Below are 6,000 nucleotides of genomic sequence, written 5' to 3'. Positions count from 1 at the left end.
CCCTACCCTTTGTGTAAAGCACATCGCTCAAGTACACTCTCTCTGGAGATGCCTTTTCACGAATACTAGATATTTGTTGAAAATGACTAAAAAAAGAAAAAAAGATTTGTTGAAAAGAATGTGTATCAACTGGAATAACAAGTGCCCTGTATGTCACTCAGTCTCATTAAAACATGTCTTCCAGCCATCAATAATGTCAGGACTCGGATAAAATAATTACTTAAAAGAGGTAAAAGATGGTCTCGTGAATAAGAATCCACAACCCACCAGTCAGGCAGAGTAGCCTAAAGTGAAAGAAGCGAAATAAAGTGGAATAACCCAATGCCACAAGCAACTCGGATGAGGACACGATATTAAACTGATTCTCTTTAACTTCATATAGGTTGAGGTTGATCTCTATCTTAATAATATGAAAGTAGAAAGTCTGAGTACGAAAGATACTCAACAAGTCATATACTATTCACAAGATACTCAGCAAGTTAGAATACATATGATTCTGTAGGATCGAGAATTGTGATTAGAGGGGGATGAATAGACGTCTCAACAAATTTTTTTCAAAATTGATGGTCTTCTCATATTCGAATATCCAACGCACCTCTATAAGAGAATCACAACAAAACGCAATACAAATACGCAGCAGAAAAACTACACCTACCCAGAAATTCCGAAAACTTCAGAGAAAGATCAAAAACCAAACTAGAAGATTCAACAAAAAGTGGATCTTATGGTTGGAATCAAACACTATGTTCCACAACAAATCAATCAATGACTCATCCTCACACAAATGTTAAATCTTGAGAAAAGATCACTCAAGGTACAAGAGATGAACATCAGTGAAAAAGATCTCCAAGATGATGGTCTAAAGACAAGCGGATTCAAGACCCTATCACATGTGCATGTGTATGTGAATTCTATACCTTTAACATCAAGAAGAATAATCTCTCAAGGTGTTAAAATTTTAGCAAAACAAAAGAAACAACAACGAGAAAGGAAAACTTGCATACGAAGCAAGAGAACTAAGAGAGAGAAACTAGAAGGAGTGAAATTCAAGCATATGAAACAAAATAAACTTTATTACTCAAAGAGGACAGTCCTATTTTAGACGAATTACAAAAAAAATTCTCTCAAAATTCTCACCTATTACATAGGCTAAGCACTCATCCTATTCTCCTCTAAAACCTTAGCACAATGCTCTCATATAGATGGCACAAGAGGCTCAAATGACTGGTTCATCCTCTCCCATACCCGTACATCTTTATTTCTTTATTTATAGGCCTAGAAAACTTGACCCAAAGTTTTCTAACTTTTTCCAAAATACTCCTCTCTTGTAGTACACTTCTACCTACCACTGAGGGCATTTTAGTTCATTTTCTTCTCCATTCATTGGACGGTCGCGACGTCTTTACGACTTAGCTTCGCCTCAATGCAAGCTTCGCGATGGTGCAAGTACTCCTCCAGTCCTCCCACTGATTTGAGGCCAAACCGCGAAACCCTAGCACGCTTCAAAGCGTGACTAGCCACAATTTGCTTCTACCTGAAGCAAGTGCTCCAATGATGACGAGTGTCCTCTGTCTTACGATCTTAACCGCCGACAAGTCTCTCCCGCTCACAATCCGTTATGCCACCTTGTCACTTGCACCGACATCCCCTTCGCTTAACTTTGTCAACATACCATATTCATCCTCTGTTACATGCATTACTTGACCTTTATGTGTACAACTAGGATCACCCTTAACTATATCCGGCCCTTCTTGATCGTCTGGCACCAAACACCCGCTTAGCACCAATCACCTGCCATCGACCGCCAAGTTGCATCCGTCACCTGCACACCTCAAACATATTTCTCCACACTCCAAAACATCTCTAGGTTAGCACAAAATAAAAAAACTTCAACTCAGAGCACATCCTGCAGAAAACGTGAACACCAGATATTCCGGTGTGTTCTGCTCTTGAACACCGGACCATCCGGTGAGTGTAACACTATTTGTTCTAGGAAAAATTTGCTCTCTGCAACCCTTGATGAATGCATATTTTTTATTTTTCTTTGATATTTGTTGCAAATTTTCTCATTTATCCTCATTTGTAGCATATTCTCTTCTTTATGCATATGCTCTCTCTCTTTGGCAATGCAAACATCAAAGACAAAGCATTATACAATGTATGAACATGCAATCCTAGTGAGTTTTTACAAGTATATCACAAAGCGTTTGCAAGTGCTAGAAATATCAAAAGAGCTCCAGAAAAGAGATGATGGAGCTCACAATTGCATATAGGCTCAAAAGAGACAGTGACACAAGAACATGAAGCTTAACAAGCTAAACCCGAAGAGTTGTTTGACACATTTCATTTTACATAGCTGAATCATGTGCAATGTGACCACCACATAAGCATCCATTCGTGTCAAGACAATATAAGCATTAAGAACTAGCCAACTTTAATCTCATACTAGACAAACAAGCTGGAAGTAGGTTTTGCAAATGCTCACATATGAAACCAAGACTTAGTTATCAAGTGATTAAAATAAAATTGATCATTTAGGTATATTTCTTTCATTTTTATCCTTAAGTTGACTCTTATCCAAGTAAAGTATCATACGACTGGATACGGTAAACATCTTGAGGCTTCAAGACAACCGTATTGGATCACATTTTAGCACAAGATACTTGAACCCACCAGATTATTCACAATTTCACAACGGAACAAGTTTTCGCATGATCAAGTCAAGTAGTGTCTTTGCGACACAAGGAACACATGTTCCCCCAAGGTTCTATCATGAGCTAAACATTTGACAAAGATAAAAAATATAGTGTAATGTTCCATAATCCATAATCTTGAATTAAGAAGCCTAGAGCAAGATATCCATCAAAATAGCCTTAACACAAATATTGACTAAGCCAAAGCAATTACAAACATAGTGATCAACAATTTAACATTTTATAGTATGCATGATTTATAAAATTGCTAAATTTTATCTTAAAGAAACCTAGCTTGCTTAAAATATATTATGTCAAAGCATCAAAAAGAGCTTAAGATTAAAAGTTTGCTCCACACAAACACTCAACTTAGTCCAAATTCAAGTCTAGCAATCGAAAATACTAAATAATACAAGTCAAAACTCAACTATCATGATTATCTTACATAATGAGATGCAATACAAATGTAACAAACGTAAGATAGAATATGTACAAAAGAAACTCCTCCTCACACAAGACCATAGGGATGACACACTCAAGCTCTCCCCTCAAATAGGCAAATCTGGTAGCATCTAGAGGCTTGGTGAAAATATCAGCTAGCTGGTGTTTGGTATCAATATAGCTCAACTCAATGTCTCCTCATTGTGGTCTCTCAGAAAATGAAATCTCACATCTATGTGTTTGATTTTGGAGTGTTGGACTAGGTTATTTGCAAGACTTATGACACTGGTGTTATCATAAAGAAGTGACACACTCTTGAAGTCTAATCTATAGTCTCTCAAAGTAGCAACCATCCATAAAACATGTGAGCAAACAACTAGCAGCAACTATATATTCAGCTTCAGTAGTAGACTACGTAATGCTAGACTGTTTGCGAGGAGACCAACACACAAGAGAAGTACCCAAGAAGTGACAAGTACTAGAGGTACTTTTCCTGTCAATTCTATAACCAACAAAATCCGTATCCGAAAAACCTTGAAGAGAAAGCGAAGATGAAGTACAAAACCAAAGCTCATACTCAAGAGTGTGCTTGAGGTACCTTAGAATGTATTTCACCGCTTGGCGGTGAGACGTCCTCGGTGAAATCTGGAAGTGAGCACACAAGCAAACAATGAAGCAGATGTCGGGTTTTGTCACCGTCAAGTACAGGAGAGAGCCGATCATGCTCCTGTACTCCTATTGGTCCACCTCCTCATCATCTTCATTTGAATCAAGCACGGTCGAGGTAGCCATTGGTGTTGCCAAGGGGTTCACAGCACTTATGTCAAACTTCTTCAGCAAATTCTTGGTATACTTCATTTGGTGGACGAATGTACCTTCCTTGCAGCCCAAGAAAGAAATTGAGCTCGCCCATTATCGACATCTCGAACTCTCTACTCATAGTTTCTGCAAACTTGACCATAAGTCCATGAGAAGAGCCACACAAAATGATATCATCTATATGTATCTAAACAAATAAGAAATCATTACCATACCTGAGAGTGAACAAAGTTTATCAGCTGACCCCATCACATACTCATGCTCTAGCAAGAAAGACCTAAACCTATCATACCAAGCTCTAGATGCCTGTTTAAGCCCATACAAAGTCTTTCTAAACTTGTAAACTCTATGTGGGTATTTAGGATGCTCAAAACCCAAGGATTGCCTAACATAGAGCTCTTCCTGAATAAAACCATTAGGAAAACACTCTTGACATCCATTTAATACAATTTGGAACCCTTGGATGCCATGAATACAAGAAGGATCCTAATGGCTTCTAGCCTAGCTACGAATGCAAATGTCTCTCTAAAGTCTATCCCCTCAATCTAAGTGAAATCCTGAGCCACTAGTCTAGCCTTGTTTCTCACTATAGACCCATCCTTCCCCTATTTGTGTTTTGAAAACTCATTTGGTATTCTTGGTTGTATGTTCTTTGATGTCTGGCTTTAATCTGATTAGTGTCTTCATAAAAGATACTCAGAGTAGTTTAGATTTCTCGGGCAGTATAGAGGTGTTGGACCCTGTTAAATTCATTCCGACTTAGATTAGTGAACAAAATATTTCTAGCTTTATTGTTGGTCTTATACTATTTAATTTGAACCTGAGTCGTACGAACAATAGAGATCTCGTAGTTAGAATCAACTACTTCTTATATTGCACTTCCTTAGCTTAGAAGATAAGCCTCCATGCGCACCTTCAAGTACGAAAAATCATGGCCATCAAACAGCGAAATCTTTCCACTTTTCTCCATGTCGCATACGGATCAAAAAGCCAATTAAGATCAATAAGTGATCAAACCTGCTCTGATACCAATTGTAGGATCGAGAATGCTGACTAGAGGGGAGGTGAATATACGCCTCAATAAATTTCTTACGAAATTGATGGTCTTCTTCTATTCGGACACCCAACGCACCTCTACAAGAGAGCCACAATATAACGCAATATAAATACGCAGCGAAAAAACTACACCTACCCAGAAATTCTAGAGAAAAATCAAAAACCAAACTAGAAGGTTGAACAAAAAGTGGGTTTCATTGTTGGATTTGAACACTAGGTTCTATAGCAAAACAATACATGACTCATCCCCACACAAAGGTTAAATCTTGAGAAAAGATCACTCAAGAAACAAGAGATGAACATCGGATGAAGATCTCCAAGATTATGGTTTAAAGGTAAGAGAATTTAAGACTCTATCACATATACATATTTATGTGAATTTTATGACTTTAGCATCAAGAAGAGCAATCTGTCAAGATATTAAAATTTCAGCTCAAAAAGAAAAACAAAAATCAACAACGAAGAAGAAAAACTTGCACACGAGGCAACACAGATCGTCCTTGATTGTCTGGCACCAAGCACCCGCTTAGCTCCGATCATCTGCCATCGACCGCCAAGTTGCATCGTCACCTACACACCTCAAACACATTTCTCCACACTCTAAAACATCTCTAGGTTAGTACAAAATCAAAACTTGAACTTAGAGCACATCCTGCAGAAAACGTGAACACCAGATGTTCCGGTGTGTTCTGCTTCTGAACACTTGATCATCCGGTGAGTGTAACACTATTTATTTCAGAAAAAATTTACTCTCTGCAAGAAAAGATCCAGTAAAAACTTCCGGTGATCTCCTGTCCATCACTGGATAATCCGGTGTATGCCAATCCACTGAACCACCCTTCTACAATCTCTCTGCAACAAATGTCCGGTGCATTCTCCGATGTTCACAATTTCAGTACCGGACTATTCGGCATACATAATTAAACTTGGCGCCAAAAATCTCATCTCTGCAGAAAATGCTCCGGCGCTATCAAAGTCCATCACCGGACCA

This window comes from Phragmites australis, chromosome 23 (genome assembly GCF_958298935.1).
Source record: "Phragmites australis chromosome 23, lpPhrAust1.1, whole genome shotgun sequence".
NCBI lineage: Eukaryota > Viridiplantae > Streptophyta > Magnoliopsida > Poales > Poaceae > Phragmites > Phragmites australis.
The sequence above is the reverse complement of the archived record's forward strand: the minus strand, read 5'-3'. Positions refer to the sequence as shown.